General features: G+C 37.9%; 1 protein-coding gene across 8 annotated transcripts in view; it reads left to right on the top strand.

Annotated features, from left to right (window-relative positions):
* PDE4D (phosphodiesterase 4D) overlaps positions 1 to 26,475 on the top strand; it is a 1,204,091-nt gene that overhangs the window by 847,959 nt on the left and 329,657 nt on the right. The window contains exon 1 of one of the 8 annotated variants that reach the window (XM_022597031.3): positions 1 to 26,475. This exon is cut by the window's left edge and continues 8,581 nt beyond it; it is cut by the window's right edge and continues 36,086 nt beyond it. The exons of the other annotated variants lie outside the window; for them this stretch is intronic. The gene's annotated coding sequence lies outside the window, so the exon portion shown is untranslated. 8 annotated transcript variants of the gene reach the window in all.

The following is a 26,475-nucleotide window of genomic DNA, read 5'->3' as shown; positions in this document are numbered from 1 at the left end:
GAAAACATAGGAAGAACACTCTTTGACATAAATCACAGCAAGATCTTTTTTGATCCACCTCCTAGAGTAATGGAAATAAAAACAAAAATAAACAAATGGGACCTAATGAAAGTTAGAGTCTTTTGCACAGTAAAGTAAACCGTAAACAAGACGAAAAGGCAATCCTCAGAATGGGAGAAAATATTTGCAAATGAATCAACGAACAAAGGATTAATCTCCAGAATATATAAACAGGTCATGCAGCTCAATATTAAAAAAGGAAACAACCCAATCCAAAAATGGGCAGAAGACCTTAATAGACATTTCTCCAAAGAAGACATACAGATGGCCAAGAAGCTCATGAAAAGCTGCTCAACATCACTAATTATTAGAGAAATGCAAATCAAAACTACAATGAGGTATCACCTCACACCAGTTAGAATGGGCTTCATCAGAAAATCTACAAACAACAAATGCTGGAGAGGGTGTGGAGAAAAGGGAACCCTCTTGCACTGTTGGTGGGAGTGTAAACTGATACAGCCACTATGGAGAACAGTATGGAGGTTCCTTAAAAAACTAAAAATAGAATTACCATATGATTTAGCAATCCCACTACTGGGCATATACCCAGAGAAAACCACAATTCAAAAAGACACATGCACCCCAATGTTCACTGCAGCACTATTTACAATAGCCAGGTCATGGAAGCAACCTAAATGCCCAGTGACAGACAAATAGATGAAGAAAATGTGGTACATATATCCGATGGAGTATTACTCAGCCATAAAAAGGAACGAAATTGGGTCATTTGTTGATACGTGGATGGACTGTCATACAGAGTGAAGTAAGTGTAAGTCAGAAAGAGAAAAACAAATATCGTATATTAACGCATATATGTGGAACCTAGAAAAATGGTACAAATGAACTGGTTTGCAGGGCAGAAATTGAGACACACATGTAGAGAACAAACGTATGGACACCAAGGGGGGAAAGCCGCGAGGGGGTGGTGGTGGTGGTGTGATGAATTGGGCGATTGGAATTGACATGTGTTCACTGATGTGTATAAAACTGATGACTAATAAGAACCTGCTGTATAAAAATATATTAAAAAAATAATATCTGAACAGTCTTCTAACATAATTGAGATTGGCTTAAAGTAGTGTTAAGCGAACGCATCAAAATATGTGTTTCTTATGGGAAAAAAAAGGAAGCTAATCAGTGATTTTATGTGCTTCTCTCCTCTCCCTGAGTTTTGCTTCATCAGCTTCCATCTAGCCTATTTCCTGTGGCCAAAAACACTGGTCATGGTCGTATTTTACTACCTAAATGTTGCTCCTTGGCCAGCCGTTCAGAGGAGCCAGAAGATTCTCTGAACTACAGAGGTCAACTTCATCCTGTCTCATGCCTATTTATTCCATTGGCATTGTCTTGAATGTAGAAACATCATTCTTAATGATATTCCAAATCGTGAGTAATATTAGCTAAATTGAAGATGAGTAAAATAGTTTCCTTATAGGCAACACAGCAGTCATTATGAGAATAACATCATGGTTACCAACCATTGCACATTGTGTTAGGGGGCAGGGTATAGGAGGGAGACCTTGGCTTTAGAGCCAAACAGACCAAGCTTGAATGCCAGCTCTGCTGCTTTCTTAACTGGGTAATTCGCTAACCTCCATTAGCAGATTCCCAGTCTGTAAGTGGAAAATAAAAATGTCTGCTTTAAAGGGCCAGTGTGCCCTTAAATGAAATATGTACATAAAAGTTGGCCTGCCTACCATCTCTTTAATAGCATTTTCTACACTTCCCTTAGGGTTTCACCAATTCTGTGATGCTTCTCTTGTAAGTTACATAGTGGTTAACTCTTATCATTGGAACCACTCTTGGTTACGGAATAGCACAATACAGCTCACCTATAAACAATTATCTTATAAGCAACTTGCACATAGAAAAACAGTGTCACCTTGACAAGGTGCCGGGTATGGTGATTAAGAGCTGGTTGTCTCTCCAGCTGCACTGCTGAGGTTGAAATGTCAACACTTTTACAGCTCTGAGACATTGGTCAAGCTACTTCACTTCAGACTGCCTTATCTGTTAAATGGGAGGGTGTGAGGATTAAGTGTGTTAGCCATAGGTCATGCCTGGCACGTAGACAACACTAAAATTAAAGTTACTTAGTAGTAATACATACTAGAATGTAAGCTCCATGTGGCCGCAATTTTTGTCTTTTTTTCCACCTCTGCATTGCCAGTGCCTCGAAGGGTGTGTGGCATATAGTAGATGCTTGATGTGTATGTATTGAACGAATGAACCGACCAGCCAATGTTTTTAGGCCCCTGACATGAGTAAGGACACTCTGCTTTCTTTCCCCGTATCATGGCACAGAGAGTTAAAGCTGAAGAGACGTCAGAGTTCGTCAGCTCAAACCCATCACCCAGCATTGAAAAGCCGGAAGACCACTCTAGCTCTTAAGTAGGTGAAGTCAATCTAATGCAAAAGACAGACATTCCGAGAGCAACAAATGTGTAAGTGACATTCCAAAAAGAAAGCCTGGGAGTGAACCTGAGAAAGAGGAACTCTGTGCTGGGCTAGAGGAACACACTCTGTAAGAACTAATGTGACCATGAATAAAACACCCGAATGCATTCATTCAGAGACTGTTTGTTAAATGCCAGTGATAAGCCTGGTCCATGGCATGCTGATAAATGTTAACAGCCAGTTCTCTGTGAAGACACCAAAAAAAGCTTATTTGTAGTATTTGCTGATTTCTGTGGCAAAAATTCTCGCACCAGCCCACTTCAAGCCACAGAGGTCACTAAATATGCAGTTGGTGAGAGATGCAGAATGGCACATATAGGTACAATAGACGTAACTGACCTCAAGAACATAGATAATAGTAAAGTGTAGTCAAATTATTAAGTGATGGGTTTTGCATATTTAATACCATTCTTTTCAACATAATTTATTTAATTGTAAGTTTAAATAATTTAATTTTTATAGTCACTAGGTATAACAACTGACTTAGAAATACTCCTGAAAATTTAACAGTTCACTTTTGCCAACTAGTGTGGATGGTTCCAGCACAGCCCTGTGCCTAGTGCTTTATTAGCCACGTAAAAATATTTACCTTATATTGGGGATAAAATGAAGAGGAAAGCAGTTGGGGGATGGGTCTTTGTTCTCATAACGCTTACTTTCTAGTGGAGGAAGGCAGAAAATAAACAACAAAACGAAATAAAATAGGGACTGCAATGGTAGATTCTGCTTGGGGAACTCAAGGGAGCCTTCATGGAGAAAATGTCAATATGTAAGTTGAAACATTTTCATTCCATACATCCATGGGTACATTTGCAGTCCTAGGCAGACAAGGCATCACTTAGATTGCATCAAGTTGATGAAACTATATGGGTATTGACCTCATTACTGACTGTGTTCTTGGTCAGATCAGACTCCAATCTCTTGAATGAATTTGCCTTTGCTTCACCTTTATTGTAAAAATACACGGAAATATAAGGAGATGGAAGAGAAGGAGCGATTTGCACAATCCAAGAAGCTATACTAGATTCACACACAAAAAAGAAAAAAGAATCCAAACATAACAACAAAGATAGTCATCAAATCACAAGAGAACAGGGCTTTCCTGGTGGCGCAGTGGATGGGAGTCCGCCTGCCGATGCAGGGGACACGGGTTCGTGCCCCGGTCCGGGAGGATCCCGCATGCCGCGGAGCGGCTGGGCCCATGAGCCATGGCCGCTGAGCCTGCGCGTCCAGAGCCTGTGCTCCACAACGGGAGAGGCCACAACAGTGAGAGGTCCGCGTACCACAAAAAAAAAAAAAAAAAATCACAAGAGAACAAAAGAAGAAGAAAGGAACAAAAAAAGACCTACAAAAACAACCCCAAAACAATTTACAAAATGGCAATAAGAACATGCATTCAATAACCACTTTAAATGTAAATGGACTAAATGCCCAATCAAAAGACATTAAGTGGCTGAATGGAGAGAGTGTTTTTGTTTTTTTTTTTTTGCAGTTGTGACATGCGAGCTCTCTAGTTGAGGCGTGCGTGCTTAGTTGACCTGCAGCATGTGAGATCTTTGTTCCCCAACCAGGGATTGAACCCACATCCCCTGCATTGAAAGGCAGATTCTTAACCACTGGACCACCAGGGAAGTCTCAGTGTGATGAGTTTTTGATCTTCAAAACTAATCATACAAATGTAAAATCTTGGATTAGAAGGAAAGCTAGCCAAACCAAACTTTTCTCTAACACATACATTTTTTGGATGGTACCTTTAAGTATTAGGCTTCTAATGCTTATTGCTTGATCCCTCTTGGCAATTAACTTGTCTTTAATTGATTTGTGGACTATCTACTGAAAATTGTTATAAGTAATAGAATGTAATGGCAGAATTTGTTTATATAGGATAACAAAGTAGATTGGCTGGGAGGAGAGGTTTAACTCTGTACAGTATCCACGGTTTTCAGAGATTTTTCTTTTTACATATGGCAGTGTTTAGATAGAGAATGAAAAACTAGCGGAATCTGATTAATGTTCTCATCCAGAGGGAAGATTGATGTCCTATTTAAGAATCACATTAGCTTGATGACGTAAATACATTCTCTAATGAAAGGGTGGTCACTTTAGGGGAGAGAAAAACATAACAAGAAAATCCTTCTGCCATCTTTAGGTTGTACTTTACAAAAAGCTCTCATCTGTGGGTGATACAAAGTATCACTGCCCTGATATCAGATGAACTACAAGAGGAAAACATTTTATCCCTCACATTACCATTTTATTTTTATAATAATACTGTTTCCTAGAAAATGACTAGATATTTCCCTGCCATAGCTTTCCTTAGCTCTTTGTCATAAACTTCAGAATGACTTGAGCAAAGTTGCCAGTGGTACTGCTGCCAGTGGGCATGGTTTTGCCCTGTCTTCCCTTGTCAAGGATAAGAATGACCCTTACAACTTCTGTTGTATGTGCTGCTTTCCTAAGCCTTGGCTGAGATACTCAGGGACAAGAAACATCAGGTTTCTCCTGCTAAAGAAATCCATGTGAGCTGAGGCAACAGAAACATCAGGAACATATGACTTGCAGAAATGCCAAGAAAGGGGAAGAAGAAGTTATTGGCTGGGGAGACAATATCTTGTGTTTTGGAATGAACTTAAAAGGCTTAATGTTTATGTTAGCCCTCTATGACTTAAAAAAAAAAAGTATCTTGCCTTCCCAGTGTTGGTTACTGGACTCTTTCTATGTCCAGTTATTTCTATGTAACCCTTAGCACTCTGTGAGATTCTAATTGGTTATTATAGGTGTGAATGTGCTACTAGGTGAGAAAAAAAAATGCTTAACCAATTTTACTCATATAACCAGTAGTCAGCTGCCAAGGATACTAGCTCCCAAGGATACCCCTTCATGCCTCCCTCCAGTCACTCTAATTCCAAAGATAAGCACTATATTAACTTCCAAGAGCATAGATTTGTTTTGCCAGTTTTGTGCTTTTATGAATGGAATTATGCAATACAATCTCTTCTGATTTGGCTTCTTTTGGTCAACAATGTGATAGTGAGATTCATCCATATTCTTTTGTGTGGGTATAGATTGCTCATTCTCATTGTGATAGTATTGCATTGAGTAAATTTACTGCCAGTTACTATTGTTGGTGGAGACTTGGGTATTCCAGTTTGAGGCAACTATGAATGGAGCTGCTCTGAACATTTTAGGATATGTCACTTGTTAAACAAATTTGCATGTAGTATGTGTAAGTTTGTGTGCATACACATAAGTTCGGTATATCTCAAGGAGTAGAATTTTGGGGTTGTAGGTTATGTGTATGTTTTCAGATATTGCGAAATAGATTTCCAAAGTGACTGTACCCTTTATATAATCCCCAAAGCAGTGTTCCAGTTTTCCACATCATCACCAATGAGGTATTCCACTTTCAATGACAGCATCTTAATAAATGATTACTTAGGAAGAGCAATGTTGTCTAATACCTTTTATTTACAGAGATGGATCTTCTGACTGATTGGACCCGTTTTTCCAGGAATGATGTGGGTAATAGTGAGATATTCACACTGTATTTCTCCTAATGAAGAATAACACATAACTGTGAAATAACTGACTATAGTAGGAAATTGGGCCTGTTGTGCAGAAATAGAACTTTCCCTCTCTTTGACCCATATTTAGTTTAAGTCTGTGATCTTATTCTTACATTTTATCCATATACATTTGTCAGCCCAGTAATAGTCATTGTTATCAAAATCAGTTAGTGATCTTCTATTTTAAAATTTCCGTCTCCTACTTTTTATTTCTAGTTATGTATCTTGTGCTGAGTTTAAGTCAGGTTTTCTCTCCCATAAATTATTTCTTGGAAGAGTTGTCTTGGATGTTTCCTAAGTGAACTTAACCTGTTTAAACATGCTAGTACATAGGCAATGTAAGTCAAGAAACAATAGATTTGTATTGCTTTTTTCAAAGATTTTTTTCAACTCATGCACTTAAAGCAGTTTTTTTTCTTTTCTTCTCTTTCCTCTTTCTTTGTCATTATTATATTTTTAATGTCGAGATTCTGCTGACATATAAAATCCTGTTTTGCCTCTAAAGTTCATCATAAACTGATTGATGATATCAGTCTTACTTCTAGTTTATCAGGTAAGCAAGCTGACCCAGGTTCAGTGTGTCCCATGTCAAAATGTCATCATTAATTTCTCAAAGATGATTGGAGAAATGTAGCGTGTGTAATAACTGTGGGTCCTATTTCTTAAAGCTTTCAAAATCCAGTCCTAACGTCCTCTAATTAGTGGCATATTAGGTAGAATAAAAAGGAAAGTTATGGCAGTATAAATGTATTCTGGGGGTTTCATGACACGAAATAATATATACTTTATTACCAGACAGATACTTGAAATCATGAATTTTGAAAAGTTAGTGTCAGAAATTGGGAAAGGAATTAAGGATTTATAATGTTCTCTTTTAAAATTTAGTCTCTGCCTTAGCGGCTTCTGGATGTTGTTATATTTGAAATTTAATTTTAGATTCCTCGGAAATGAGGTTTTCCTTAAAATATAATCCTCAGAACCAACTTTTCTCAGTGCCTAAGTAACTCCCTGGGTCTGGCTAGAAGTTGTATTCGTTTTTTCAGTTCACTAAGATATTGTTTCCGATACAAACCAAATAGCTTCTTCAAATGGCTAATTGTTTGATCAGTGATAAATTAAAATTTATTATGTGGCATGATAAAGTCCACAGGATTCACTTGACCCAATATTTCAACCTATCACACATTTCAGCCAAACTACTAAAGAAAAGCAAAATGACTAATCTTAGTTTTCAATTCCCTGTTGTCCTGTCTGCTGCCAGGGTGATAACAAGGTACAAAATATCCAAATTCAGACGGAAAGAGGATTGCTAGGGAAAAGGATCATCCTCTAAGTAGATAATCAGCCCCATATTCATTGAATACAGATTGATGCACGTGGCATGATGGAGTTCAACCTCCATTGGAGGAACTTATTCTGAGAAGGTGCCTTATGGAGGAATCTGACAGCAAAATAAACCTGGGAAAATAAACAAAGGACGTGGTCTGTTTTTCAGGGCTTATTTTTACCTTGGAAATGTTTTTTCTTTCTTTTTTTTCAATCATTTTACTATATTTGAATAAATAGCTAGCTTAGGCCCAACACCAGAAACTGCAGGGGTACTTAGGCTTTTGCTGAAAAGAACAAGGCAACTTATAATCAAATACTAAATTCTGTGGCTTAAGCCAGGGCCTCTCAAAACTGAATGTACACACTTAATTCCTGGGGATCTTGTTAGAATGCCGGTTCTGGCTGAGTAGGTCTAGGGTAGGGCCTGACACTGCATCTCTGACAAGCTCCAGGATGGTGTCGATGCTACTAATCCAGTTTGAGTAGAAAGGGTTTTTAGGATGTAGATGTTAGAGTAAATCATTTCAGATGAAGTAAATTTTGCACATAAAATACAAATATCTTGCTCCATGTGAAATCGGTATGAAAAAGTCATGCTTTTAGTAGAATCCAAAAGTAATCCTAATTCTTATTAGCGTAGGAAAGATTTCATAATATCATAAAGTGATGCACAAACAAAATATTTAGACACTGGAAAGAAATCATGGGGACTTCTGTAAATACTTAAAATAAATACATATCTACAGCATTTAATGATTTACTCCTGCTTGACAGAAGCAGTCTTAAGATGACACTATTGAGAGGAAACATGGAGAATGTAAGCTATTTTTTTTTTTTAATGTTCAGAATGAGGTTGCCAAGGCATCTGATTTTGCATCAAAAAGTTAGTTAATGAATCTTCATTTTCCGTGACTGATTTAAGCCACTGAAAAAGAGTCCCGAGACATATCTAAAGTAAGAATTAGAGAGGCTGAAAATCTGGCCCCATCCACCCGTATCATTTCCATTCTCTGAGACGAATTGGTCATGCTTCAGAGCATGCTGTCATCCTACGCCATTAGAAATATCAGGAGGTCTGTGTTACAAAGTTAATGATCACTGGCCACTTTTCAAGCATTTTATTTATCCTTTACTATTGGTGGCAGTCAGTGAACTAAGAGGTGAAGGGAAGGCATGGGCCAGTGCCTCTTTCAGTTTTCCTTGTTTGGCAATGAAAACTAAGTAGTGACTGAATAAGTAGAAAGTTATTTTTTTATTGTAACACCCGCAGCAAAGAAGTCCTTCCCATAACCCATTCTGTATATTGTATGAAGACATAATATAGTGTTTAATACTCAAATCCAATCCCAGACTTCAATTATCTACCATTTATTACCTATTTCATCATGCAAAATATAATTTCTTATTTTTACTATAAATTTTCTTTATTATCATTGTGATGAAGTCCCAACGCACAGTGTTTCTTTAGGTTACATTTATATGATGATCAAAATATGAACTATATCAGTTTTTGCATGGAAGACTGGCAACCAGCTGAACGAGATTTCCATTCTTATCTTGGCTCATTATATATCAGGCAAGTTACTTCTCTGGGTCTCAGCCTTCTCATGTGAAATTGAGTATATAGACTGTATAATTACTGTGTCCCTCTAAGTTTATAGATGTAGCATTATGGAGGTGTAAGAAAACTATAAATGACCCTGGATATATGCCCAAATATTTCTCCATACCTCAAGCATTCATTCATTAAATCAACACCAAGCCTGGGAAAGATCAAAGAGCACTTCAATGTCCTTCTGAACTTCCATCATTCATTGAACAAATGCCTATTGAGAACGTATAATCTGCTACATGTATGAAGTCTCCAAATGTATGCTTTCAACTCTGATATCTGTTGTTTAAATTGGGGGTTGGCAGACTTTCAAAAGTGACTCTGTTGCTAACATTACTCTTCTGAATAATAATAACTATTAATAATAACTACTACTCAGAAGGAGAAGAATTATTCTTCTGAGTATAAGCAGGAAGTATGTATAGTGTAAGCAGGAAGTAAGTATAAGCAGGAAGATGGATATGAAGATGAAGACTAATTCTTACCTTATGATGTGTGTTCTGGGGTTCCAAGAAAGATACCTCCCTAATGTCTACTCTCAAATGGATTAATGTGAAATTAATGAGCTGTTTACTTACCCAGTTGGTTCAACTAGTTTATATGCAACTATTAGCCATTTAAACCCTGCCACATTGTCCAAATAAAAATTTAGGTACTACTAAGGTAAACTTGTTCATTCTAAAGTTTCAATTTAATAAATGAGAGAAATAAAAAGGCTTAGTAAAAATTATATGAAGAAGCAAGTCCAAATATGGTAATTTACAATTCAAAGGAGAAAGGTATTTGTCATTTCTCAAGAGCCACTAGACCACAAAACGTCAACATTAAAGATGAATGCAAGCACTGGGAGAAATGACACAGATATGAGACGCCATATGTTTTAGATTCAGGAATTCTTCAGAGATAAAGAATGAAGCTGAGCCTTTTCCTGGATGGATCTCGATGAAATAAAATGAGAGGTAATGCTAAGTATAAAACTATGTATTTACAAAATTCTTTCCCACTAAGATCTTCAGAAATATTTAAATTCATAAGAAATATCCATATTGTTTTTAAGTACCTGTTAGACAACAAACTGTTATCTAGAAAGAGAGTGTGTAGAGCATCACATGTTTAAAGTGAGTAGTTTAGCTTTATGGTTGAACAGAGATTCCTTTGTTCAAATTGTGGCTTTCCCATTTGCAAGTGTATGACATTTATTAAATTTCTTAAATATACTCTATTTCAGTTGCCTCTGAACCTACGTCATTAACTGCCGTGAGTATTAAGAGAGATAAGGGATGTATAGCCCTTAGACCAGTGCTTGGCATATAGTAAGCAATCAGCTTGTGCTAGTTATCATTATTCACAAGAGTAGACTACAGATTTCTTTCCATCAAAGGTAAATTTAAGTGTGAATAGGAAGTTTGTTTATGAAACAAGACTGATTCTCTGTTTTTTTATCTATGGTGCCCATTATTTAAAAAAAAAAAAAGACAAAATAACAATCACCAACCATTGACCCTTTTAGAATGGGTGGAATTTATGCTCTGCATATGTACATGCATATGTGCATATATGCATATATTTGGATATATATATGTGTATTTGTGTGTGTACATACATACATACCACTGCGAGGAAAATTGGATTTCTAGTATCAAGTAACTAATCTGAAATATCTTCATATCTAGTAACTATTCTGAAATATCTGTCGAGACCCAGCCAAGTGTCGTGTATGCAATTGGTATTCAACATATATTTGCAGAATTTAACTTTTTTTAAAATTTCAGATCACTATTATTGCTTTTTCTACTTGTAAAACAATTACAATAACCCCTTGGCTTTTGTGATTTGGGCTATTACGTAGAACTCTGGGGCTTCATGACAGGTAGTAATTTGATCCCTAGTACAACCAAGCTCTTCTGTGGATTTAAGTTACTTAACTATGGAATGAGCCAGTATCCACATCACAATATGGTTTCTTCATTCTCCATTCTTCCTTGCAAATGCAATAACTGTGAAGTGATAAACACATTGTATCTGTAGAAAAATGGCCCCCAGAAGAAAGCTGACTGTTGATCTAGACCTGGGCTGTCCAACAAGGTAGCCAGTAGCCACAGAACCCTTGAACTGTGGCTAACCCAAGGGAGAGGTGCTGTCAGTGTAAAATGTACAGATTTCACATACTTAGTATAAACCCAGTGAAAACTCTCTCACTAGTAATTTTTATATTGATTACAGGTATAAATAAATTTTGCACATTTGGGGCTAAATAAAATATATTGTTAAAATTAACTTTGCCTGGTTTTTCAAAAATCTTTTTTGTAATGTGGCTTTTAGAACAGTTAAAATTATATGTATGGCTCTCTTTTGTGGTTTATATTGTATTTCTATTGGACAGCCTTAATCTAGACGAAGTGACAAGAAAGAAAACAGCTAAGAAAATGATAATTCTTAGAAAAATGATAAAAATTATGAAATTTAAAATGATTAATGAGAGTACATTCTATGAACCAGTCCCCCATAGTCCACCATATGTTTGTTTTCAGGAAAAAAAATATATTGTGGGATTTTTCATAGAGCATTCCAGTCAGTGTAAGATTGCTTATCCAGGGAGAATTAAAAATTTAGCAAACCAGTGCTGTTAATGGAAGTGAGATTCTAGGAAAGGCAAGAAGGCTGAAAACATTTCCATAAAGTAACAAGTGGTAAAAGCACCAATGAGAGTATTTATTTATTTTACTAAATTTTCTAAGGGAAAATTATACCCTGTAGTGATATTAGTAAATTTGGAGGTTTGTGAAGCTGCATTTGAATGTCAAGGATATAATGCAGTTTTCCCCAGTATTTTTAAATTTAATGATCTTTTGTTAACCTCAAGACATCGAGGCTTAGAGCAGTTCAGCAACTCTTTCAAGGCTGCACAGCAATTCTGAGCTGGTACAGGAACTCAGATCTGAGTGACTCCCAAGTTCATGTGACGAAGTGTACCCATGAGATCTTGGTTCTGGAACCACTCTGCAAAATAATGCTCGTATGCTCAAATAGTTTTAAGAAAAGCTGCCTATTCTGTTTCCTTCTCAAACATTATCCATTCATTAGCATATTAAAGGTACTGGTAAATACTGAAAAACTTTGCTATATTTTTTTCTCAAACTTATTTTATCACATAACATCTGTTCCCCTTCATATGCATCTGTATATCATATATCACCTATGTATTCTAGAACTAACCTAGAGAACACTATTTGGAAATGCTAAAATATATTCAGCTGCCTCCTATCATCTTTCATTATTGATTACTAGGGAAAATGAGAAGATCTAAAATAGTCAGGAAAATATATACTTTAATGTTCTGATGGCTCACTCCTAACTTGATCAGAGAACCAAACCTAAGATTTAAAAATATACTTAGACATATTTCTTGGTTATTCTTATATCCATAGTGTGTGACCTAGAGAGATTGAAAGAAAGTTCTGTTTAGACTGATCACCTGCCTAGGAGTCTGTCTGCACTGGACAAACTGTAGGACTTACATGCAATGAAGCTACAGTTCTGAGTAAGAACTTCTTGGGATTTGGAAAAGCATTGGCAAGATAACAAATACATCATCACCATCAAAAATGTAAACTGTTGCACAACTGGTGCTGGTTACATGGTGGACAGAAGTTTCATAGTGTATCTCTTATTTTACATTATTTTTTTAATTTTCTGACTTTTTTTTTCTATAAATCATGCTAGAAACGCCATCAGGGATCATGAAAATAGACTGTCATTAATAGTTGCTATAGCAGTGATACATTTGTAAGAGTTTAAGTCAAAAATAAAACTTGTTGTTATTTAGCTATTCTGTGTGCTGAAATTAAGCATTTCTCAGGGGCACCTCTGCCCTCAATCTGTCCCCTGGTGCCTTGGACACTGCATACTTATACTGGGGTTTCCAAGTAGTATCGTAATCATACTACTTTTATGTCCACCATACTCTGATTATCTTGGATTCAAACTATGACCCTCTACCGTCTATACAGAAAGAAACAACTTAGGAACATGAGCTCCATGGTAACAAGTTTCAAGAGCTAATGGTGTACATTCTCTCAGCCCTGCTTCGCCAGACACTGTTGAGATAACCAGCTTGTTTAGATTTGACACTTGAATGAATCCTAAAATAAACAAAGATATGAGATTGTTGGGCCTTGATTTCCTTGTGCAGAATTTAGTTCACTGAGAAGACTGTTTTCACCAAGTCATATGCTAAGAGTATAACAGAAGACCTTTTACACTGATGTAAGTTATTACTGATGGGAATTGTGGACCTGGGTGCTAGCTTTAGGATCTGTTTTGACTGTGCCACATACCTTGGATCCCTATCTTTGCCTCTGTAACATAGGGCTGTTTTTCTCTTTCCTACTCATCTCACAAGTGTGCTATGTGGTTCAAATTAGATCATGCTTACGAAATAACATAGGGATGTGTAGTATCATCACGGGATGCAACATTTGCTGGTGGGCATCGTAGATGAATGGAACCTTATAGATTCCTTGCTTGAGAGACTGAAAGATTCACATGAAATCATATATGAGACCAGTGGTTCTTGTGATTTTTAACCTACGAACTTTCCTGAGTCTCTTCCCACAACATCCCTCCCCACTACCAAAGAAATGCAGTTTACAGCCATGTGTTTTGTAACATGAATGAAGATGGGAATGAAGGTGGTTGGAAAGAGGGTCCACAAGATGGAGAAGGATCCCCATGCCATGCCTAGCTTTGAGCTAATGCCCCTATGACCTCTTAAAATTTCTCCATGCCCCCTCAAAATTCCCCAAGAATACGTTGGAGGCAGAAAAATTGACGTTATGAAATCATTCTGAATGTTTTAGTGGAACTGTGTGCAGGTCCTCTTGAGTTCAACTGCTCATCCAAGGGAGGCGAAGTCCTGGTCTCTGAAGTCAGACCAGATCAGTCTGCTGCCTCCTAGCTGATTCTAACACTTACCAGTTGTGTTCCCTCTCTCTGCCCCAGCGTCCTCATCTGTAAGTGGAAATAATAATAGCATCCAACTCACAAGGCTTCTGTGGGAATTAGTAAGATAATCTTGTAAAGTGCTTAGTCTAGTCCCTGGCACTTGGTAAGTACCCCGTAAATGTTAGATGTTTACTGCTGTTGCTGCTGCAGCTGCTGCTATTTGCAACCATCGTCATCAAAGGGGGGTATTTATGAATGCCTTTCACATGCGCTCATGCCTTTAAAAATATACTAATAGTGCCGTTAAGAGAATACAAAAGGGATAATAATGGCAAACTACGATAGGTTCCTGGCTACCAAATTCTGTTCTGGCAAAACTGCAACTTGTTTTAAGTGGTTCTTTCTTTTAAAAAATGAATACAGAATGCATAAATGCTATGACCCCTTTCTTTGGCAAGCAAACACTTCTGTATCTGGGGTTAAGAGAAGTTTATATAGATGTTAGCTTTTCAAGATACTGTTTAGGAAACAAAACAGTTAGCTTAACTAAACTCAGGATAACTAATTCCCAAGTATGTGATTGTACTTGAAGAGAGGAATGTAGATTCTGAAGGTCTTAAATCTCTTTTATGTTTTCTTTTTATTCAAAGAATAGTGATCAGCCGTAACCTCTGGAGTCATTCTCAATACACATCTATGAACAAATGAAATTCATGCTTTCCTCTTTACTTCTCAGAATACTAAGATTAATTTTCTTGATGATTAAAAGTTCATTTTAATGGCATTTTAAGCTTTAAAAAAATTTTTTTTTTTTTTTGCGGTACGCGGGCCTCTCACTGTTGTGGCCTCTCCCGTTGCAGAGCACAGGCTCTGGACATGCAGGCTCAGCGGCCATGGCTCATGGGCCTAGCCACTCCGCGGCATGTGGGATCTTCCCGGACCGGGGCACGAACCCATGTCCCCTGCATCAGCAGGCGGACTCTCAACCACTGCGCCACCAGGGAAGCCCTAAAAATTTTTTAAACGTTTTGTTTAATAACACGATTGTTTGAATACTTATTTTAACAAATAAAATTCCTATAGAATATATTAAGTATAGTCAGTCCATATCAGAAGAATATTCAGCATAAGTAATGCAAAACTTAACATAGATTATATGCCCAGTTCAAACATATAACAAAGATTAGCTACATTTTAATGATGGTGAAAATGAGGCTCTTAGAATCTGTAAACCTCAACAAATCAAGAAGTCATTGATCTGCTTGGCCACATATAGGTGTAATGTTGTCCAACCCACGTCTGTGTGCCCAATGCACAGTGAGACCAAACCAACCAAAATGTCAGAGTTTGGAGCAGAGAAAGGTTATTGCAGGGACAATCAAGAAGAACAGGTGGCTCATGCTCAAAAGACCTGAAGTCCCCAATGGCTTTCAAGGAAGGGTTTTTAAAGGCAACATTTAAGGTGAGGGCTGTAGGGCGCACGATTTTCTTCTGATTGGTTGGTGGTAAGGTACCAGGGTGGTGTTTCGGGAATCTTAATCATCACCCTTCAGGCTCCACGTGGCCTGGGGTCTACCTGTTGGTACTCAGCAGGTAGTCATCATCCTCCACCTGAGGGGGGGCGGTCTTAGTTCCTGCAGAACAACTCAAAGATATGCATCAGATCGTTATGTGTATCCCTTGCGGGGCTAGGACTCTGTTTTATCACTGAACTAACGTTTCTTGACTGCTTTTCCTTTGTTTCGGCATTCCCTCACAGCCCTAACGAGTAACTGCTTGAATCTACTCTGTGGAACTCAGGGAAGGCCTAGGAAACTAAAGTCTTTTTCTACAAACAAGAAACAGGGGACACAGAGGAGGTTTTGTACCCGGGAGGATCCCACAGGGTCCTGCGTGGTTTCAATAACTTACTCTAATGATACGAGAGGTAACTATCAACTAATACGCTTTTATTTTAACAAAAGTGAAAACATTGCACATTAGCAGCATTTTTCTGGGTAATATCTCAGTGTAGGGCATTCTAGACTCCCACTTTGTATAAGCTGCTGGATATTTAAAAATAAGATACTTACTGTTTTACTTATAGCTATGTATTTGAAATATCCAACTTCCCCCATTTCACATTTTTAATTTTTAATATAGCTGCCCATAGACCAAATACAATGTAAAAACACCCATCTGTGAATTGAAGTTTCAAAGAATCCCATAAATAAGAGCTTTGGATAATAGGTCAGATTACTATGACAGGCAAGATGAGGATTAATTTGGGGTTGATTGTTTGTAGAACATCCCTGTGAAAACAAATATTAGACCTAAATATTTTGGCTGTAAAACATGAAAAGCTAGGAGTACACAATGTAAGAGGCACACAGGCTTGATTCACCAAAGAACTGGGCAGAGTCAGGGTGAGCTAGTTCAATAGAGTGACTGAGGGCAGGTAGCTTGTCTTTTGAGATCTTCTTCCTTCATCTTTCTCCTCTTTCTGTGTCCCCCTTTCTTCTCAAAGACAAAGCCCTTGCTCATTCTGTATTCTCCTTAATAGAATCTGCTCACAGTAAATTGTAAAAAATGAAGAAGTGTAACTAAATAGTTAGACATGAATTAATGCTTTTTTCCCCTTGGGAACTTCTGCATTCTCACATGAACTGAGCATTGAGTAAACAGACTGAATCCTTAACGGGGCTACATCCTGTGTCAGCCACACAGAGCTTCCCAGTGGGCAGCAGACTTACCAGGCAGTCCAGGTGGTCAACTGCTAGGAAGGCTCATACACTGAAGATGGAGAAGACGAGGAAGAAGAAAAGGCCAGAAAAGAGGAAAGGAATGAGATTTTGATACATTAAATCCAGATTATAGACCTGACCTTGTGCTGGCCATTTTCAGTGGTCATTTGGTTAATCCTCACCAGCTCCAAAAGGTGGGCATTATCATTACACACACGCCCACTTTTGTCAATAGCTGTGAAAACAGCAGTCCTGTGGGCAGCGCTTGCTGAAGGTCATATTGCTAGTAAGTAGCTAGTACACTGAGGTTTGAACCCTGGGCTGCCTAGATCAGCAACTAAACTTTTTTTAAAACTATACCTGCTTCTAACATCAATAACCAAAAGTACCTTTCCAAATATATGATAATAGTCATAAATAGGAATAAAGAGAAGTCATAACAAGAATAGCTCAGTTGGGGCTTCCCTGGTGGCGTAGTGGTTGAGAGTTCGTGCCCCAGTCCGGGAAGATCCCACATGCCGCGGAGCGGCTGGGCCTGTGAGCCCTGGCTGCTGAGCCTGCGCGTCCGGAGCCTGTGCTCCGCAACGGGAGAGGCCACAACAGTGAAAAGCCCGCGTACCGCAAAAAAAAAAAAAAAAAAAAAAAAAGAATAGCTCAGTTGAGGTCACGGATGGATAGGAAAAAGGAAATAAATGCAAATTCTTTTCTACAGGGTTTCCTCTGAGGATCACTTTCCCTGGCTGTCTGGCCTTGTGAAATTATACCTTCCCTGATGGCTTGGAGCTGAGCGTGCCCTTCTTTCTGTCAAGGGCAGCTTGAAGTTCATGGAATAGTTTATTTGAAGCTTGTGGGTACCAATTCCAGGCAGCAAGATACTACTTTCAGAGACTAAATTAGCTTTCTTCAGAGGCACGGCAAAAAGAGATACAATTAAATTGATTCCTTTAAAGTGCCTTTTCAGTTTTTTTTATTGCTTCTTGAGCCAATTTGTTCTCTCAGCGGTGTCACTCTTACAGAAGTTAGTCTATTCTGTATTCTCATTTTATGAATAGGAATCATCTGAATATAGCCATAGACATCTAGTCTAGACCATTTTTCTCAGAACTACAAAGATGGGGAAAATTCCAAACCGTACTTGTTCCAAATGGTGGGGAGTGGCTTGAGAAGTTATTTCTGTAATCTTTTGAACTATTTATATTATTTATATGAATACTGCCATTGGTTGTAAGCATGCTTATATCTAGTAATTGATAAGGCCTTGGGAAGTTGTGATAAAACCAAGGCGGTCTGCTGCCACCTAGCTTTTTCTGTGTCCATCTTCAGGAGTTCCCCCCAGGGTTTTACAGAAAGATATTTTTAAAAAATCAGTGCTTCTTTCATCGCTGAGAGGGAGACACTTGTAATGATACTGCAGGATCTCTTTAAAAAAAAATCTTTATTTTACTTGTGTCTTTTTTTTTAAGTTGATCCTCGACTAAAAATGATGAATGAATAAAAAAATGATGAATGTTCTAAATCCATTACAATAACTAAGCACCAACCCCCTTCCAACAGGGGCAACATATTTTTTTTTTCGGTAGCAAAGATTAATAGCCACCACCATGACCCTTGGCAACACTGTGAAACAGATGCAGTTCTTTTTTGCCATCTTCCTTTTTTTCCAGAGTCTGAGCACTTCCCAATCTTTGCAGCACTCTTCTCTGCAAAATGGGCATTTTGCAGAATGGAAACTCCTACACTTGCTATTCTTCAGGGCCTGAGTCCCATGCTCTGAACCCAGGAAGGCAATGTGGGCTCTACTGCCCGATACATTTATTGAGCTCATGTATTAATCTGTACTAGACTGTGCTCCGCTCTGAGGAAACAGAGGTGAATAAAACAGACATGGTTCCTGTCCTGGAGAGTCTGACAAACCTTAAACGAGTCATCCCCAAATGAAATGCATAATTAGATAAAGTGCATTGAAGGAGAAGTAAAGATTCCAAGAACATATTATACAGGGGAGAACCAATTAATTTGGGGGTGGGAAATCAAAGCTTCTGGGACGAAATATGTAAGCTGAGAAATGAAGTGTGAGCGGGAATCAGTCAAGTGCAAAACAGAGATAGAATATTGAGATGAGGGAAAAATACGTACCAGTAACATTTCAAAAAGAGGTGGGGAAAGCCAGATGACTTATATCATTTTTCCTAATGAGTGACTGACTAATTGGTTTATCTCTTCTGTGGATGATGTGTATACAGTGTAATTAATTACTCGGCTGTAAGAAAAAATTTATTTCCAGGAATGGGGAGGTAAGGAGAAGGCCTGGTTAATGTTATGTGCCCATGTTAATATAGTTCTGCTTTGCCTGTAAACCTCAGTAAAACAATAGTGGTACCAAGGGGTGGTTTGGGAGGCATTCGTTTTCTTAGCATACTCCCAACTAACTAACTAACTAACTAACTAAACAATAGTGGTACCAAGGGGTGGTTGGGAGGCATTCGTTTTCTTAGCATACTCCTAACTAACAAATCTAAATCTCATGTAACCAGTGTGCTTACCGAGCAAACACAGCATCTCCTCCAGATCGCCTCCTCCAGCTTGTTATCCCTAATTCTTTCCCATTGAGCTGCTTTTGTCAGTCCTACAAAGGCTGTCAGACCTGTGCAAAAAGGACACTATTAATTTGGAACTTCTTAGAGGTGTAATGATCCTGTGTGTTTTGTGTGTAAGTTTTGTATCTAAAAGAGAGCCCTATAACTTAGCATTAATAAACAAGTAAGGGTACCTATTGTTCAGACAAGCAGTAATATTATTCTATTTAAAGACTTTGCAGCTTTGCATCAACATAAACAAAGCCTTCAGGTTTAAAAACTTGCATATATTACCTGTATTATATACAATTTTGTATGTGCTTCATGAGATTACTGTCCTGGGTTTTCAGGATGTGTATAAAATACAATTAAGGCATTAAAATCAAATATAAATTGTCCCCACCGGAAATAATCCTAGCTGGTTATTTACTGAAGAATCTTGAATCTAGCAGATCAAGGGGAACTCCCCAAGGAGACTTTAATTAGAACTCTTTAGGACTTGGCTGAACTGGAACCAAAATCCCTCTTTAAAAATGAATAATGCCTCAGGCTATGTCACTTATAAAACCTAAAGCCCTACAACATTACAGCATTGCACCAGCTGATTTTAATTGCTCTGATAATAAGCTGGAGAGAGGTACAATTAGCTTCCTGAATTTATGTTAGAAATAAATGGGATTCTTGCCAACTGGGGATCACAGTTATGAGGTGTTCTGCACAAGGAATGTAAAACAAATTTTTTTAATTAAAAAAACAGGTGGACAACAAACATTCTATGCCATTCTATGCCTTCTTCACTCATGGAGAAGGAGATTACAATAATGTTTATGTGAAGGCTATCAGTGGATTTCTCACTTAGGTCCCTCCTTTCCATCTAATTTTTAATTTAACATTTTCCCTTCCTTGAGAAATTGTTAATAATAATCCCTGAGGGAAAAGAAAGAGGGTAACAGAGATTCTCTTACTGATGAGTGATTTATGTGAGAACAGCCAACTCACTCTCCCTTGCTTCCTTTTTTAAAATTAATGTGTTTTTTATTTTATATATATTTTTCATTGAAGTATAGTTGATTTACAATGTTATGGTTGTTTCAGGTGTACAGCACAGTGATTCAGTTATATATGTGTGTGTATATATATATATATATACACACACATATATATATTCTTTTTCAGATTCTTTTCCCTTATAAGTTACTACAAAATACTGAGTATAGTTCCCTGTGCTATACAGTAGGTCCTCGCTGACTCCTCGCTTCCTTTTGACCTAGGGAACTGGATTTGTGGGTTTGTAACTAGATTTTGATTAGGGAGCACATTCTAGGGGCCATAGGGGCCAAAGAAAAGGTTTTCTTTGTGGAAAACTCAAACTGTCAACTCTGGTGTATTAGTTTTGAATGCTTTCAGCTATAAGTAACAAGAAAGCTGGACCAAAAATGGCTTGAACAAATATGGGTTACTTTGAAATAAGTGGCCACTAGAGCCATTTGAGCTGCTGTATGATGTTATCACCATTTGCAGAAGGCCAGCATCTATACAATTTTCTTGGTCTTTCCCTCATGATGGCAAGATGGCTGCTGCAGCTTTAGACATCACATCTGTGTTCCCTGCAGTGAGGGACAGAGGGGAGGGGAGAGGTGGAGGGGGAGCAGCTGTAGCCATATCTACCCAGTTACCAGAAACCTAAAAGCCTTCCCCAAAGCCTTCAAAAGACTTCTGCTTATAGCTCATTAGCCAGTACTATGCCTTATGGCCATCTCTAGTGGGAAGGAGATTAGAAAGTTAATATTTGCTTTCTAGGCTCTATAATACGTGCAGCAAAGATGAAGGGAGTTGGAAAAAGCTATGAACTAGGCTATGAAAAATTTGGCCACTTATGGCCTATATTAATTTTTTGTTTTCAGAGACTTAAGGCAACTTATTAAGGTTTCTGTAGGACAAGAGGATAGGGGAGAACTAAGATCTTCGTGCCAAATGCAGAGTAAACCTTGGAAAGAGTAAAGTAGAAGGGAAAATAAGTTATAATTGACCTAAAAGTGCCTTGAAGACAGAGCTTACAAAATTTTTGGCAAACCAGTCACTAAAAATAAACTCTAAGGTTCTTTAACTCATAATGTAGATAATAAGAACATTTCTACTAGTTTTCACAAAAGTCAACAAAAAATTTTGGTTAAAAAAAAGTGTGTGTATATGTATAAGATTAGCAATCTATAATTGTTAAAAATAAAAAATAATTTGTTATTTGGGGGAGAAAAATAATCAACCAAAACAATCATTATTGACTCTTTTAGTCATCAAGCCGTGGTTTATGCCGTGTCTATAAGCTGAACAAAAGAATAAATAATAATTGATAATTGTTTGAGATATTTTAATCATATTGACACCTGAAACAATTGATGTCAAGTAGACTGGCTTTAATCAACTCAATAAATGGTTTATTCAGTACCCATGATGCTATGAGCCCTCTGTTAAAGGGGTACTTAGGATTTAGGGAGTGAGGAAACTGGCAGAGAAAGATAAAATAAGAGAGGTTCAGGTAAATGGGCTGTGGCGCAGGACCCAGGAACCACAGTTGTTTGGAAGGATGTAGAAGAGATTGAAGAAAGGTGATGGTAAAGTAAACTAACATTTACTTAGCGCTTTGAAAGATGATGCCATTCTTAGAAAAATATAAATGGAAACAACGGAAGTACAATATAGAGGTCTGCGTTTGAGTAATCCAGAGTGACTATGTTTTATTAGAATCATAGGAAAGGAAACTTGAAAATGGAAATGTGGATTATAGAAGGGCTTGAATGAGAGAATGAGGAAATTAACATGGCACAGTGGGGCTTTGGATTCTGAAGAGAGCGTGTTTGTTTAAGGAAGTGTCTGTGGCTGTGGAACGCGGTTTTTCTAAAGACAGTCAAAATAACTCTGGGGAAAAATATTATGACATTCTGCGATGAGAGCGTGTGCCATAGGAAAAACATGAGTGCTGTAGACTGAATTGTGTCCTGCCAAAATTCCTGTGTTGAAGTCCTAACTTCAGTACCTCAGAATGTACTTGGAGATGGGGCCTTTAAAAAGGTGACTAAGGTAAAATGAGGTCATATGGGTGGGCCCCAATCCAATCTGACTGATGCCCCAATAAAAGGAGGAAATTGGGACACAGACAGGCACAGAAAGACCATGTGAAGACAAAGGGAGAAGGTGGCCACCTACAAGTCAAGGGGAGAGGTCTCCAGAAGAAACCAATCCTGCCCACACCTTGATCTTGGATTTCTAGCCTCCAGAACTGTGAGAAAATAAATTTCTGTTATTTAAGCTCCCCCAGTCTCTGGTATTTGTTATGGCAGTCCTAGCAAACTAATATAATGAGTAAATATTATTTTTGTTAAAAAAAAAGCGATGAGACAATAAACTAAATTCATGTATGTGGAAATAGAAAGAAGGTAGTTTCTGGAAACACTATTTAGGTGTAACATCATTGAAATTTGCAACGAATGCAGTGGGGTGTGGAGATGAAAAGTCAGTCATGACTGAACTCTAAAGACTGGGAAATGGGAAAGTCTAGAAGGACAGTGGGTTGGTAGAAGAAAAGGATGAATATGGTCTCAGCTATGTTCTCATTGAGGGGGGCTGGGTCCTCATAGTAGAGGCATCCGTCAAGAAGTCAGAAATGGGGGCTTCCCTGGTGGCGTAGTGGTTGAGAGTCCGCCTGCCGATGCAGGGGACATGGGTTCGTGCCCCGGTCTGGGAGGATCCCACATGCCGCGGAGCGGCTGGGCCCGTGAGCCATGGCCACTGAGCCTGTGCGTCCGGAGCCTGTGCTCCGCAACGGGAGAGGCCACAACAGTGAGAGGCCCACGTACCGCAAAAAAAAAAATAAATAAAAAAATAAAAAGAAGTCAGAAATGTGTGTGAGACATGAAGACACTGATGAGATGGCTGAGGAAGCCAATGTTGAGTATAAACAGAGAAGCACCACAAGCTGAACAACCAATGAATCAATTGTGCAGTTCTTTTTAAGTCGCTGAAACAGCATGATCCAATTTGTCAATTTAGTTTGTATATGTACTTTCAGTAACAGGCACATTTCTTTTATCTTAAAACCAAATAAGCAGACTAAATGACCATATCTTCCTGATGCCCAATGCTTACAATTTCTTTTGAAAAGGAAAAAAAAGTTTTTTTGTGTTTTGGCCTTTTTACACAGAGGTAAGGCCAAAAAGGTAAATACCTCATAGAAAGGTAAAATAATGGTTTGAATTCATACAAGTATGAATATCTGAGATTAGATTCTTTCGCAAGAACAGAATTTTATTGGCATTAGTGGGGAGTGGGAGAATCTCAAGACATGCTTCCCACCCCCTCCCTCACAGGAGAGCATTTTGTGGGCGAAATTGATGAGTGCTACAAAGAACAGGTCACCTGGGGCCAGTTTGCGGACAGCATCCAAAGCATCTCCCAATAGTGAAAGGAAGGATCGTATTTTCCCTACCAAGGGAAAGTTGGCTTCAATTATGCATTCCACTTCTGTGCCAGATTTTGCTTAAATGCTACCCTCTGGGAAAATCAAGAAATTTAGAGTCAGTTTTCCAAATCAAGAGAGTACTCCCTGCTTTTAGCTCTTGTTCCTGAAATGTCCTGCTGGTCCTCAAGAGTAATGCTTGGCTGACATGCTTGCATGAATTGTTTATATTGTTCATTACTTAATGTGACGAACATATTAAAAACAGGACTCCCAGTTTTCATCCTGAAGTCGTGCACATAATAGCAACAGCCTTTAGCCAAGTACTGCATTATTTATTTATAGAATGGCTTTGACTCATTGAATAATGCTCTGTAATTCATTTGTAGATTACTTTTTGACTTTGCACAATTATAATTTAGCATTATGTTCCCACAGAGGAAAACGTTTTTGTTGTTGTTGTTTAGTATTGATCAACTTCTCTTAATGTGCTCGACTATTATGTCTATAGATAAATGTAAATATTAGTGTGGTTAAAATGACCCAAACTTTGCAGATGCTCATTTATTTCCTAACTATTTTGAATATCTACAGTGTTTCAGGCAATGCTGCAGGTGTTGGGGGATGATGTTGCATAAGCAGAGCCTGCCACTACTTGTTTTATATTCTTTTACATTCTTGTTCAACCCTTAAAGTTTAAGTTCAAATTGTAGGAGAACAAAAGATGATGAGAGAATTTTTAAAACCATCTTGTTTTATCCTGGAGTGAATACAGATGTGCTCAATTTTATACATTTAATACCTAAAGTCTTATCATGGTTGTTAATCCAAATCATGACCTTCAGATATTACACTAACCTTAATAATAAAAGATTATCTGTGTTTGATATATTCCATTGTCATGATATATTTAAGGATTTCAGTAAGTATTTAGACGAAAGAGAGCAACTCGATCAGGCAATGTAATTTCCGAGGAGGATTTCTTTCTGAAGCGGGCATACTGATCAGATTTAACTGGGGTCTTACAAATGGTATATGTCAATGCTTTTCTCTAGGGGGTTTTCCTAGCAAATGCCTCCCTAAAAACATTTCCATGGAACTCTCATCTCTGCCACATTTGCCTGATCTTGGGTGTCTAAATCAACAATGCTGAGGTAGCAGATGGTCAAATTAGATAAGAAACAGGTCACGACTTTCCTGTCTGGTAGGTGTAGTCTCGTGGAAAATCACTACTGAGTCCAACAAAGAGAATGAGGCAGCTAGTCGTAGCCTATGGGAAAATCCTAGTGGAAGTCCCCAGCTAGCCGTCTCCTTTCCTTCCTCACATTCGTGGACTCGGTGAAGCAACCAAAATGACTTTCCTCTCAAGGAAGATGCAGTCAATGATTCACTTACTGACAGAGAGCTGTTTGTGGAAGACATGACCCGGCCGCAGTCCAGGGCCTGAGCGGTCTGCTGAGCTGATGAATTGCCCCTCTGGATCCTTCTGGGCTTGCAGTTAGCTCAGATGAAAAACCCAGGCTTAAGAGCTGCCAAAAAATATTTGGCAAAGAGCCCACCTTTTTTTTCTCAAGTGCAAGTATTCAGTTGACTTGATTCCTCAAAGAGATATGTGAGAGTGAAAGCAAGTTCATTGTTGACCTTTCATAGTCCTGAACTTTTAATGAGGTAATGGATGTGAAAGTGATTTTTAAAATCACAATGCAAATACAAGACACTTCTGGGCGTTATTTCAGTACCTGAAAAAATAAAAAAAGGTAAAAATAAAGAGGGACTCAAATTTTACCAAGGTCCCACGTGAGTGTACTTTGTTTCACTCTATATTTCAGCCCTCTAAAAAGTGTGGGCTCATCTGGGCTGTCGTTTTGTGAATTATGTACTGAATTGCTTCTCTTTGTTCTTCTAGCATGCATTTGGGGTACTTCCAAAATGTGCATGTGAGAAATCTGTGCTATTTTTCAAGCAATGTAAAACAAATGCTAGCCAAGAGTTAGCCTAGAGTTTAAAGAAAGCATCATAGAATGAACACCTAAACAACAGCTACACTAATATAATGCTTATATGTGCCAGCCCCATTCTAATGTTTTATATATATTAAGTACTTCATTCCTTGCAATAAGCCTATGTATTATTATTATCCCCATTCTACAGATGTGAAAAGTAAAGAATAGACAGATAAAGTGATCTGTTTCAAATCACACAGCTAGTATATGATAGAGTCAGAACTCAGATCCTACTAGTTTGTCTCCAGAGTCTGTACAATTAACCATTACATCATATTCTTTTAAATATTAGTTTTATGAATATTGTGCTATTTCTAATAGGAGACATAATATTTTTGTTATATACGTTTCTTCTTTGTCTTCTCCTTTGGATCTAGGATCACATGTTATATGACCAGATTTTAGCTCATAAGAGACATCTGTGATGATTATATATGAAATAGTTTACATTTGTAGAACACTTATACATTGTTAAATATTTTCCCTTACCAGTATCTCATTTGATCCCCTCACTAACCTTTAAATACATAGGACTTTATCCTTATTTTTCAGATGAAGAAACAGGTCAGAAAGATTAAACAGTTTGTTCAGTTTCACATCACAAGTGCATAGTAGCTCTCATAAATCAAACTTACTAACTGTTGGTCTCCAGCACTCTTCCCAATATATCAGACTGTCGCCTCATTTCTTTCTCTTCGAGTTTGGAAAAAAACTGAAAAGAAGTTTAAGAGTCCCAGTAAAATTGGAAAAGC

Source organism: Delphinapterus leucas, chromosome 3, assembly GCF_059928025.1.
Source record: "Delphinapterus leucas isolate spDelLeu-1000000601 "Yukka" chromosome 3, BTC_Dleu_Yukka2, whole genome shotgun sequence".
In the NCBI taxonomy this organism is placed as follows: Eukaryota; Metazoa; Chordata; class Mammalia; order Artiodactyla; family Monodontidae; genus Delphinapterus; species Delphinapterus leucas.
This window is presented reverse-complemented; position numbering and strand designations above follow the sequence as displayed.